The sequence below is a fragment of the Melanerpes formicivorus genome, unplaced genomic scaffold (genome assembly GCF_026170545.1).
Source record: "Melanerpes formicivorus ecotype bairdi unplaced genomic scaffold, bMelFor1.0.p_v2 SCAF_79, whole genome shotgun sequence".
Lineage (NCBI taxonomy): Eukaryota > Metazoa > Chordata > Aves > Piciformes > Picidae > Melanerpes > Melanerpes formicivorus.
Window position 1 is genome coordinate 2,128,154 of NW_027142431.1, and position 13,400 is coordinate 2,141,553.

At 51.7% G+C, this 13,400-nt stretch overlaps 1 protein-coding gene across 1 annotated transcript in view; it reads left to right on the forward strand.

Annotated features, from left to right (window-relative positions):
- Nucleotides 1–13,400, forward strand: part of LAPTM4B (lysosomal protein transmembrane 4 beta) — a 60,011-nt gene that overhangs the window by 639 nt on the left and 45,972 nt on the right. The window lies entirely within an intron of this gene.

The following is a 13,400-nucleotide window of genomic DNA, read 5'->3' on the forward strand; positions in this document are numbered from 1 at the left end:
CTCCAGCAAGGCCTCCTGGCCCTTGCCCATGCTGCACTGGAAATCTTTTTTCATCATATCTGGCTGCTGCTTGATGAAGGAGTCAGCTGTTCTTGCCACTGCTGCTCCTTCTTGGTTAGGTAATTGTCAGTGGTGTCTTGGTCTGCCTGGCAGAGAGCTGGAGCCTTTCAGACAGCTGCTATCAGGTGCTAGGAAGACTTCTTTCCTTCTGCGGGGGTTAGAGTGAGGCGTTGACCCTCGGGGCACAGCTTTAGTGGGTTACCACCGGACCCGGAGGTGGCTCCATACCCGATTATTCAGCCCGGGGAAAGGCTGGGTGAGCTGGAGGCATACTAAGCCCTGAGTTCCTCTCCTGCCTTTGGCAGTCTTTTCTCAATCCCTTGGGTGGCATTGCAGGGAAAGAGGCTTTCCCAGAGCCGCCCTTGCCACGGTCACAGGGTTTGCAAACCAGAATAAAAAGAGCTGGTCCCTGGCTTGGGCTTATGTAGAGGTAATTCTCAGCCTCCTCAGCCCTTCTTGGTGTGAGAGATCAGTCTCTGCCTGATGGCAAGGCCGTGCAGAGCTGCTTGCCAAGCATCATTTTTCAAGCTATTGCAGATGGAAGCAGATCAGACCCAGGCTTCTTTGCTAACTACTGAAATTCCCTCCAGAAGGCAGGGAAAAATGCAGGGGTGGCCCCTGTTGTAAGGCAGCTCATTAAATAAATGCAATCAGTGTAATGAAAAGGCTGGGCTGGCATTTGTGTCCTAGAAATGGTGTCTAAAATGCTCCATGTCCTATAAAATACACATTTCACCACTGAGAAAAGGCTGCGTTGGTTGGACTGTCTCTTGCTTCTGGTTTAATCATAGAATCATAGGATTGTTAGGGTTGGAAGGGACCTCAGGGATCAGCCAGTTCCAATCCCCCCATCTCTTCCTCCTGGCTTGATCATAGAATTGTTAGGGTTGGAAGGGACCTCAGGGATCAGCCAGTTCCAACCTCCCCATCTCTTGCTCCTGGCTTGATCATAGAATTGTTAGGGCTGGAAGGGACCTCAGGGATCAGCCAGTTCCAACCTCCCCATCTCTTGCTCCTGGTTTGATCATAGAATTGTTAGGGTTGGAAGGGACCTCAGGGATCAGCCAGTTCCAATCCCCCCATCTCTTGCTCCTGGCTTGATCATAGAATTGTTAGGGTTGGAAGGGACCTCAAGGATCAGCCAGTTCCAATCTCCCCATCTCTTGCTCCTGGCTTGATCATAGAATTGTTAGGGTTGGAAGGGACCTCAAGGATCAGCCAGTTCCACCCCCCTGCCATGGGCAGGGACACTTCACACTACAGCAGGTTGCTCACAGCCACAGCCAGCCTGGCTGCAAAAACCTCCCTGGGCAATCTGTGCCAGTGTCTCACCACCCTCAGGGTGAAGAACTTCTTCCTAACATCCAAACTGAATCTCCCCACTTCTAGGTTGTGCTCCATCCCCCCCAGTCCTGTCCCTCCCTGACACCCTCAAATAAACCACAGTTGAATGCAATGTGCATGGCCTGCAGTACCTGGAATGGTGACAGCACTGAAGATGGTGTCCCTCTTTGCCTGCCTGCCAGGAAGTTCCACTTAGTTTTAATGTGACCTGAAAGCTTTCTGAACATTTTTGGTCTTTCCCCTCTTTGCTTTTCTTCCAGGATGCTGATTATTTCTTTTGCCTTCAGCTGAATGCAGCCTTTTCACATTGGCTCCACAAAGGCAGGGCTGCAGATATTTTGGCTGTTCAGTGAACCTAAAGACATTGGGGGAAGAGGGAAGTGAGTGCATCAGCTGGGCCTGGATTCAAAGAGAAGCCTGACAGCTTCTCAGACCTCTGGGTTTGAATTTTCTATGATTAACTCTTTCCTGATTTTCTCTTTCCTGACTTACAGCCTTTCCTACTTTCCCTCTTTTGTTGTCAGATTTTTTTTCCAGGGCAGGTTTCTGAGTGGCTGATGTCAAGCTGGCTCAGAACATGTGGAGGTGCACATTGCTCTCTGCTCTCTCTCCTCTATTTGGACTTTTAAGGGCTAAATGTGGGGAATAGAAATTTAGATGCATGTGGGTAATAAATGCTAAGCCAACCACATCAGGTTGTGTGGTGCAGCTGACAGGCTGGAGGGAAGAGATCCGTCCAGAGGGACCTGGACAGGTTGCAGAGCTGGGCCCATCACAACCTCATGAGGTTCAACAAGACCAAGGGCAAGGTCCTGCAGCTGGGTCAGGGCAATCCCAAGCACCAATATAGGCTGGGCAGGGACTGGCTTGAGAGCAGCCCTGAGGAAAAGGCCTTGGGGGTGCTGGTGGAGGAGAAGCTCAACAGGAGCCAGCAGTGAGCACTTGCAGCCCAGAGAGCCAAGCAGAGCCTGGGCTGCAGCAAGAGAAGTGTGGCCAGCAGGGCCAGGGAGGGGATTCTGCCCCTCTGCTCCACTCTGCTGAGACCACACCTGGAGCTCTGTGTCCAGTTCTGGAGCCCCTAGGACAGGAAGGATCTGGAGGTGCTGGAAGGTGTCCAGAGAAGGGCCACGAGGATGAGCAGAGGGCTGGAGCTGCTCTGCTCTGGAGACAGACTGAGAGAGTTGGGGCTGCTCAGTCTGGAGAAGAGAAGGCTCTGAGGAGACTTCATTGTGGCCTTGCAGTATCTGAAGGAGGCTCCAAGAAAGCTGGGGAGGGACTTTTGAGGGTGTCAGGGAGTGATAGAACTGGGGGGGATGGAACAAAACTAGAAGTGGGTAGATTGAGATTGGATGTTAGGAAGAAGTTGTTCCCCATGAGGGTGGTGAGAGACTGGCACAGGTTGCCCAGGGAGGTGGTGGAAGCCTCCTGCCTGGAGGTGTTTGCAGCCAGGCTGGCTGTGGCTGTGAGCAAGCTGCTGTAGTGTGAGGTGTCCCTGGCCATGGCAGGGGGTTGGAACTGGCTGAGCCTTGAGGTCCCTTCCAACCCTGAGAGTTCTCTGATTCTGTGGTTTCATGTCTGAATTAATGTGGAAATAAAGAGTGCATTTCTCTGGGATGAAGTTTTAGCTCTTTAGTTTCAATGCTTTAAGTGAATGTTTGGGATCCTGCAAAGAAAGAGGAGAGAATGGGGGCAGGAGTGCAGGTGGAGCTGTGGGGGCTGCGTGCTGGGAGCACTTTGCCACACAGGTGAGGGGAAGGAAGGCTGTGTGCAGGGCCAACAGCCATGGATGCTTACATTAGCCTCATAAACCATCAGCAGCTGGGAAATAAATATTTAACTTCTCTGCATTTTAGAGTATAATGGATCTCAGAATGCTAATGTGTCTCTAGTTATCGTGTGTCTGTAGTTTCTTCCCTCAAGAGCCATAGGTGTGCATCCAGAATAATACCACATGGCTTGATACCAGGGCCTAGATGCATGGAAGTGTGACCAGCAGGGTGAGGAAGGGGATTCTGCCCTTCTGCTGTGCTCTGCTGAGACCCCACCTGCAGCACTGCCTCCAGTTCTGGTGCTCCCAGCACAAGAGGGACATGGAGCTGATGGAGTGGGCCCAGAGGAGGCCACAGGGATGATCAGAGGGCTGGAGAACCTCCCCTAGGAAGACAAGCTGAGAGAGTTGGGGCTGGTCAGTCTGGAGAAGAGAAGGCTGAGAGGGGATCTGATCAATGTCTATCCATATGTGAGGGGTGGTTGTCAAGTGGAGGGGGCCAAACTCTCTAGGGTGGTGCACAGCAATAAGCCAAGGACCAATGGATACAAACTTGAACAGAGAAGGTTTCAGCTCAACATGAGGAGAAACTTCTTTGCAGTGAGGGTGGCAGAGCCCTGGAGCAGGCTGCCAGAGAGGTTGTGGAGTCTCCTTCTCTGGAGCCTTTCCAACCCCACCTGGATGCATTCCTGTGCAGACTGCCCTGGGTGATGCTGCTGTGGCAGGGGGGTTGGACTGGCTGAGCTCTGGAGGTCCCTTCCCACCTCTAACATTCAGTGATTCTGTGATTATGCTGAAGGTTAAAAGGGCATTGATATGGCTGGCTGGAGGCTAATCTTAGTCTCAGAACCTGAGTGGTTTGGTTGAGCTGCATGTTAACCTCAGGTTTTTACCCCACTGACATGGCCTCTATGCTTCTCTGTATTATAACATGAAATTAAAGGTCAGAAGTAATAAAGCAGGAGCTCCTTTGGGCACAGAAGTCTCACAGGTGTCATATCATGAAGGGGATGGGGGGGGTGGGGTGGGAAATAAAGGCAAATTAGAAAGTCACTTTCAGTAGGTTGGTTTTGTTAGCCAGCTGTGCCAGTGTGAGGTTTGAGGCTGTGATAGCACTGAAATGAGCCAAGTTAGGTTCCAGTGTCCCCTGGGTGCTGGAACTCAGGGCACAACCACCATTTTCCCATGAGGGTAGTGGAACACTGGAACAGGTTGCCCAGGGAGGTGGTTGGGGTCCCATCCCTGGAGATATTCAAGGTGAGGCTCAACAGGGCTCTGGGCAACCTGATCTAGTTGAGGATGTCCCTGGTGACTCAGAGGGGGTTGGACTGGATGAGCTTTTGAGGTCCCTTCCCACTCAGACCATTCTGTGATTCTGTGATTCTGGTCAGGTCCAGCTGGTGCTGGTGAGTCAGGAAGCAGCCCTGTCAGTAACAGCAGCTCTGAACACACCGTGGCTTCCTCCTGAGTAAAGGGAATCCCCTTCCTTTACCTAAGCCACAAAGGAGGAACACCACCAGATGTGCTGACAGTGTCATAGAAGGATTCCCCACGCTCCCCACGCATGGCAGTGGATTTATGCACACTCGAGGCTCCACCAGCACCATCTGGGACAACGGGAAGTACTTAACAGCGGCTTGGGGGATGAATCTTTAAGGCATCAATTCCAAACTAAAAGCATTACCAAAAGGGGGGCTGTGAGCAACCTGCTCCAGTGTGAGGTGTCCCTGCCTTTGGCAGGGGGGTTGGAACTGGATGATCTTTGAGGTTCCTTCCAGCCCTGACAAGTAAGATTCTAAGGAGCTTTCATTTCTGAGCTCCGTGTGCCCTGTGCCACCTGCTAGCCACCTCGCATCAGCATCGCCCTGGGCTCCCGGGCTGGCCGTAGCGCGATGCCCTGGAGCCCCGGGCCCGGAGCACGGCAGGAGCTGTCCAGCCGCCCCCGAGCTGCCCGAGCTCCGCTCCCCGCAGCCGCGGCAGCCGGCGGCTAAAAATAAAAGCTAATGGAAAGCTGAGAACCTTTTATAGCTGCGAACCCTTAATAGCTGCGCTGCCGAGTTGTGGCAGCTCCTCTGAGGACGTGCGGCAAGGAGGTAAATGGAGCGGCCCCGGGATTTCAGCCAGGGTGGCTCTGAGCTGCTGCTCTATACACTTGAGCTTCTCCCCTGTGAAGAGAGACTGAGAGCCCTGGGGCTGTTTAGTCTGGAGAAGAGAAGGCTGAGAGGGGATCTGATCAATGTCTATCAATAGCTGAGGGCTGGGTGTCAAGTGGAAGGGGCCAAGCTCTTTTGGGTGGTGCACAGGAATAAGCCAAGGACCAATGGATACAAACTTGAACAGAGAAGGTTTCAGCTCAACATGAGGAGAAACTTCTTTGCAGTGAGGGTGGCAGAGCCCTGGAGCAGGCTGCCCAGAGAGGTTGTGGAGTCTCCTTCTCTGGAGCCTTTCCAACCCCACCTGGATGCATTCCTGTGTGACTGGCCCTGGGTGATGCTGCTGTGGCAGGGGGGTTGGACTGGCTGAGCTCTGGAGGTCCCTTCCAAGCTCTGTCGTCTGTGATTCTGTGATTTGTGGTAAGCTGAGCCTGAGCTGCTGGTTGTGGCCTCCTGCTGCTGGGCTGTTCTGAATACAGAGTCCAAAACCTGCAGAACTCTGCATCCCAGTCAATCCCACGATTGAATCCTACTGGGTGAGAAGATGTTCTGGGGGAGGCCTATTTCTGCTGTGAGGCACAAGCAAAGCACTTTTGCTACAGCCTCTTCGATTTCCAGGTTGAACACCCCACTGAGCTCAGGAGAGTGCACTTGACCTGCTGGCAAAAAAGGGAATCAAGGTGTATACATATATATATTGCAACTGGGCCACAATGATTTCCTTGCCTCTTTCAAGCCCTGTGCCAAAGATCATGTCTGGCAATGTGCTTAACCACCAGTTAGAAGATTACTGGAAGCTTGGCTTACTCAGCAGGGAGCAGAGCTCAGCACTGACTGCTCATGTAAACAACATGCACCTACACCAGGCTCTGTCTGCACTCCTGCAACCTTTACACTCTCTGGGACATCACAGAATGGTTTGGGTTGGAAGGGACATCAAAGGTCATCCAGCCCAACCACCTCTGCAGTCAGCAGGGACATCCTCTGCTAGATCAGGTTGCTCAGAGCCTTGTCCAGCCAAACCTTCTATGTCTCCAGGGATGGAGCATGTTACCAAGAGACCAATCCCCTCCTGGCTACAATCTCCCTTCAGGGAGTTGTAAAGGGCAAGAAGGTCTCCCCTGAGCCTCCTCTTCTCCAGGCTAAGCAACCCCAGCTCCCTCAGCCTCTCCTCACAGGGCTGTGCTCCAGACCCCTCCCCAGCTTTGTTGCCCTTCTCTGGACACCTTCAAGTGTCTCAATGTCCTTCTTAAACTGAGGAGCCCAGAACTGGACACAGGACTCAAGCTGTGGCCTAACCAGTGCTGAGCACAGGGCACAATGACTTCCCTGCTCCTGCTGGCCACACTCTTCCTGATGCAGGCCAGGATGCCATTGGCCCTCCTGGATGCCTGGGCACACTGCAGGCTCATGTTCAGCTGCTCTCAACCAGTATCCCCAGCTCCCTTTCTGTTTGGCAGCTCTTCAGCCACTCTGACCCCAGCCTGTAGCTCTGCCTGGGGTTGTTGTGACCAAAGTGCAGCACCTGGCACTTGGACTTGCTCAATGTCATCCTGTTGGACTCTGCCCATCTGTCCAGCCTGTCAAGGTCCCTCTGCAGAGCTCTCCTATCCTCTAACAGATCAACTCCTGCTCCCAACTTGGTGTCATCTGCAAATTTACTGATGATGGACTCAACCTCCTCATCCAGATCATCAATAAAGATATTAAACACTAGACCAGGTTGCTCCAGTCCTCATCCAACCTGGCCTTAAACTCTGTAGCTCTTCAGTTCTCTCCACTTCCCACATAGGAGGGCAGGTTGGTAGAGCATGTCTCGAAGTGGGGGACCCTTGAATGGGATGGAAGGGCCCTTTGGGGGAAAAATAAAGACATTCTAAGAAAGAAAATGAAGTTATTAATTCTTTGGGCAAGCATGACAAGAGGGAGAGTTTGGAAAGTGAAAAAGAGAGCTGAAGCTGTGGAAAGGGGGGAACTGCCTCCTTAGAAAGCCTGGTGTCACAGGGAATTGGAAACTGTTATCCCAGTGCCAAGCTGGGGGGATTTGCATGAACACAGGCATGAGGCCTTGTGCTGTCCTTAGAAACATCAGCTTGCTTTGCTTTCATGTGGAATGGGCTAAGGGGAAAGGATCCCCAGCTTTACTTTGCACTGCCTGGTGAGGACAGGCTGTGAGCCTCTCTGTCTGGAGTCTGGAGAGGAGAAGACTGAGAGGGGATCTGATCAATGTCTATCAATAGCTGAGGGCTGAGGGTCAGGAAGGAAAGGATAGGGACAGGCTCTGCTCACTTGTGCCCTGGGATAGGACAAGGGGCAATGGATCTAAACCACAGCAAAGGAGGTTCCACCTGAACATGAGGAGGAACTTCTTGACTGTGAGGGTGGCAGAGCCCTGGAGCAGGCTGCCCAGAGAGGTTGTGGAGTCTCTTTCTCTGGAGCCTTTCCATCCCTGTCTGGATGTGTTCCTGTGTGACCTGTGCTGGATTCTCTGGTCCTGCTCTGGCGGGGGGGGGGGGGGGGGGACAGGAAGATCTTCAGAGGTCCCTTCCAGCCCCTAACATCCTGGGATCCTGTGACCAGCCAGCTCACTGAAGGTTCCATCACACCAGCCAGGAATGTTGCTTCCCATATCATGCCAGTGTGATATAGCTGGGGTGTTGGGTCAGGTTTCCCTGCAGGTAACTCTGCCTTTAGCATCTCCACAATGGGCCCAGTACTGGTGGTACTGGGGAAACAATTCCTGTGTTCACTAGGTGACTGCCCCTCCATGGCTCAGGCCTTCTCCCCTTCTCTCCCCTCCTTCTCCCCTCCAACCCCTTTCTGCCTGCTTTAACACCATTTCCCTCCCTTTTAACCTCTTTCCCCCCCTTTTAACTGTTTTAAACCCCTTTCTGCCCCCTTTTAACCTCATTTCTCCCTAATTTCTTCCCCCTTCCCCCTCTTTTCTCACTTTTTAACCCCTTTTCCCCCTCTTTTCCTCTCTTCTTAACCCTCTCCTCCCCCTTTCAACCCCTTTTCCCCCCTGTGCCCCTGCCCAGTGTGTTGAGGAGAAAGAGCTGGGTGGTGCCAATGGCTAATTTCCATCCCTTAGCTGATGTAGTGTGAGCAGGAGGTGAGGGAATCATGGCATAACCTGCAATGGTTTGGAATTCCCAGTTCTTGCAGTGGAAATGGCTGCAGCAACTCAATATTTATGTCCCAAGTGCCACATCTGTAAACCATGATCATTACTGCCTGCATTTTCTTCTTTCATAAAAAGCAAAGCTGAGATCTTGAAGAAAAGCCAAAACATTCCCCAGTGACAGCTGGAGACTTCCTAGGGGCATGCTTGCTCTTGAGGAGAGTGGAGAGGAGCCTTGGAATTCATGGTGAATGAAAAAGGAAGAATGACATGTGAATCTTGCTTTCAAAGTCTTCCCTGTCTGAGTGGTGCCCTCATTGAGCATCCAGCTGAGGCTGGAGCTGGAGGAGGGTCAGGCTTTTTGCTCTTGGAGTGGATCACATCCTTTTCATTGCCTTCTTCAGGAACAGCAAGAAATAAATGGCCAATGGCATCCTGGCCTGCATCAGGAGCAGTGTGGCCAGCAGGAGCAGGGAAGTCATTGTGCCCTGTGCTCAGCACTGGTTAGGCCACACCTTGAGTCCTGTGTCCAGTTCTGGGCTCCTTAAGAAGGACATTGAGACAGTTGAAGGTGTCCAGAGAAGGGCAACAAAGCTGGGGAGGGGTCTGGAGCACAGCCCTGTGAGGAGAGGCTGAGGGAGCTGGAGTTGCTTAGCCTGGAGAAGAGGAGGCTCAGGGGAGACCTTCTTGCTCTCTCCAACTCCCTGAAGGGAGGTTGTAGCCAGGAGGGGGTTGGTCTCTTCTCCCAGGCACCCAGCACCAGAACAAGAGGACACAGTCTCCAGCTGTGCCAGGGGAGGTTTAGGCTGGAGGTGAGGAGAAAGTTCTTCCCAGAGAGAGTTGTTAGCCATTGGAATGTGCTGCCCAGGGAGGTGGTGGAGTCCCCATCCCTGGAGGTGTTCAAGAGGGGATTGGACGTGGCACTTGGTGCCATGGTTTAGTCATGAGGTGTTGGGTGACAGGTTGGACTCAATGATCTTTGAGGTCTTTTCCAAACTTACTCATTCTAGCACAGGAAGCATCTGGAGGTGCTGGAAGGTGTCCAGAGAAGGGCCATGAGGATGAGCAGAAGGCTAGAGCTGCTCTGCTATGGAGACAGACTGAGAGAGTTGGGGTTGTGCAGTCTGGAGAAGAGAAGGCTCTGAGGAGACCTTCTTGTGGCCTTCCAGGATCTGAAGGGGGCTCCAAGAAAGCTGAGGAGGGACTTCTGAGGGTGTCAGGGAGTGATAGGACTGGGGGGAATGGAGCAAAACTAGAAATGGGTAGATTGAGCTTGGATGTGAGGAAGAAGTTGTTCCCCATGAGGGTGGTGAGAGCCTGGCACAGGTTGCCCAGGGAGGTGGTGGAAGCCTCCTGCCTGGAGGGTTTTTTGTCCAGGCTGGGTGTGGCTGTGAGCAACCTGCTGTAGTGTGAGGTGTCCCTGGCCATGGCAGGAGGGCTGGAACTGGCTGATCCTTGAGGTCCCTTCCAACCCTGACAATTCTGTGATTCTATGCTGTGATTACATTCAGGCTTTATACCCAAACCATGAATGTCTTTATAGGAAGGAGAGGAATTATTGCATTAATCAATTGAAATGTGTTTAGAAGTCCTGTTGAAGGTTAATGTGCATCTCCTAGTGAGCCAGAGGAGAACACATTAAGCTGGGTAAACTGCTGGTTGATTAGAGTGACGTCAGTGGAAATGCAATTAGTCTTATATATTCCTGGACATATGGAATGGATGCTGCAGAACAGCCAGGAATTCATTTCCTTGATTGCTTTCTTTTTTGTCTCTGCTTTTATCATGAGGCTGATGCTTTCACTCTAAAACTCTGCAAGTTTAAAGTGCTTGAGGTCTGAAAACGTGCACGGGAGCTTCTCTGCTCTTCTGCACCTGGGCTGGAGGTTTGAAGCCCCAGATCTCCAAACAGCAGAGCAGAGTAAAGCCATGCTCCCTGCTGAAGGTGCAAGAGCATGATCTTCTGGTTGACCTGAGGCAGTGAACCTGGCAGGAAGGCTTCACTGAAGAAATAATTCAACTTGAGCCCACTGCATTGTTCCTGGACCTCCTATGGCCCTCCTCTTTTGGATGTCTGCAGTCAGCTCTGCCTACCCTCACCCCAGGCCTCTGCCTACCCACATCCCAATCCTCTCCCTACCCTCATCCCAATCCTCTGCCTACCCTCATCCTAGTCCTCTGCTTACCTCCATCCTAGTCCTCTGCTTACCTACATCCTAATCCTCTGCCTACCCACATCCCAATCCTCTGCCTACCCTCATCCTAGTCCTCTGCTTACCTCCATCCTAGTCCTCTGCTTACCTACATCCTAATCCTCTGCCTACCCTCATCCCAATCCTCTGCCTACCCTCATCCTAGTCCTCTGCTTACCTACATCCTAATCCTCTGCCTACCCTCATCCTAGTCCTCTGCTTACCTACATCCTAAATCTCTGCCTACCCTCATCCCAGTCCTCTGCCTACCCTCTTCTTAGTCCTCTGACTAGCCTCATTTTAATCCTCTGCCTATCCTCACCCCAGTCCTCTGCCTTTGAAGAGTGCTGTGGGTGTTTGTCATTTCCTTGCTGGCTTGTGCTGAGCCAGCTCTTGTTCTGTCAGGAGATATATTAAGCTGCTTAAAACAGGCAGGCCAAATGCTTTTGGCAGAAGTAGAAGTTTGTGGGAGGTTTTCACCTTGTGGAGGTGCATTTCCTGTCTGTGGGAGAGCTGCACTGGGGCTGGATGCATGTGCTGATGTTGTTTGGTGTCTCAGTCATTCTCTGTGGGGTGCCTGCTTCTTCCTTGCATAACTGAAACCCTGCCTCAGGTGGCAGAGTGATAGAAGGATGCAGTTTGGTACTGACAGCCCTGGTCCCTTGCATGGATATTGCTTCTGGTGACTACCTAACAGAGCCAAGGTTTGGGATGGTTTGGAGGGCTTTTTTCTAATCAAGTGGGCATGTGTGGCTGCTCTCAGAAGTTTGAGCACCGTCCTTCCACCACTGCAGCAGCAGGTCCAGAGAGGGCGGAGGAGAGTCTGAGCACAGAGAGCCTCGTGGGCTGCCCTGGGCAAGCCAGCCCAGCTACTCAGTTACAGCTTCACTGACTGACCCATCCCCTGCCACGAGTCACAGAATCACCAAGGCTGGAAGAGATCTCAAAGATCACCAAGTCCAACCTGTCACCACAGACCTCATGACTAGACCATGGCACCAAGTGCCACATCCAATCCCCTCTTGAACACCTCCAGGGATGGTGACTCCACCACCTCCCTGGGCAGCCCATTCCAATCCACACTGAGCTTCAGGCCCGTGGGGGCTGCCACAGCTCACAGCAAACAACAACAGTCCATCAGGTCTGCCCTCAACCTTTCACAGTCTTTCTTTGCCCTCAACCTTTCACAGTCTTTCTTTGCCCTCAACCTTTCACAGTCTTCCTTTGCCCTCAGCCTTTCACAGTCTTTCTTTGCCCTCAACCTTTCACAGTCTTTCTTTGCCCTCAACCTTTCACAGTCTTCCTTTGCCCTCAACCTTTCACAGTCTTTCTTTGCCCTCAGCCTTTCACAGTCCCCTGCAAGGCTCAGAAATCCATTTCTGGAAGCGAAGGACAGAGGCAGAAACCAAACAAATCCCAGCAGACCCAGTCAAACCCCCCTGTTTCTGATGAGGTTTTCGTGGGCACCAAGTCTTTGCCAGGTCTCTGCAGCATCCTGAACCAAGCAGTGCTTTGGCAGCAGCTGTGAGTTGCTCTGCCAGGGTGGCCCCTTGAACGTGAGGGTGTGAGTGCATTTCCCCAGGGCTTGAGGAGAAGAGCTCAGCAATCACTTGCAGAGGGCTACGCTCAGGGTCCAGCCTCCACTTTCTTTAAGCAGAACAGAAAAGCACCAGAGAACCCACTGCTCAATCTGCATACAAATATCCTATTGCCTTCATCCCTAAGCATATAACAAATCAAACTCTGTCTCTGGGGAGGAAGAAACCTCTGGTGTGCATCCTGCAGAGTCTATCTGATTATTAATTTACTTTCTCCCCCCCTCCCCCAACTAAATTTAGCCATTATCATATTTCATTAATAAGAGAGCTCTTGTGGTTTGGGTTTTATGGCTGTTAAAAGGCTGGCAGGAGGCAGCAGTTGAGTCATTTGTGTAGAAGAGTGCTGATAGATGATGCTGGACTTCCTATATCAATTTAATCAGCATAGCCTTTGGAGTTCAATGCTTAGCATCATTAGAGTAATCAAAGCTGGAATTGCCTGGAAAACCTGATTAAAAATATTTGATGCAGCTTTCTAGTCTCTGCTTTCTACAACATTCACTCTGGATCGTGCCAGCCTGAGGCTGCCTGCAGCATTCTTTGACTTCCCATCCTAAGGACCATGGAAAAATTAAGCAATGGGAATTGTAGGCTCTACCCTCTCTTCCCCAGATCAAAGGAACAGAAAACATTAATTGCCCCTTCTGACCTGACTAATGCTCTCCCTGGGGTGCTTGGTGCCATGGTTTAGTTGATTAGGTGCTGTTGGATGATAGGTTGGACACGATGATCTTGAAGGTCTCTTCCAACCTGGTCTATTCTATTCTATTCCATTCCATTCCATTCTAGTACAGTACAGTACAGTATTTAAAGTAGCAGCCAGAAACATACTCTTTCAGAAACAGAATCATACAATCACAAAATCATTCAGGTTGGGAAAGAGCCTCAGGATCACCAAGTCCAACCATTAACCCTGCTCTGCAAGGCTCACCCCTAAACCACATCCCCAAGCACCACATCCAAACCACCTTTAAACACATCCAGGCTTGGGGACTCCACCACCTCCCTGGGCAGCTCATTCCAGTGCCTGACCACTCTTGATGGGAAAAAATGTTTCCTACTGTCCAGTCTAAACCTCCCCTGGTGCAGCTTGAGGCCATTCCCTCTTGTTCTGTCACTAATTACCTGTGAGTAGAGACCAGCACCAACCTCTCCACAAGGTCC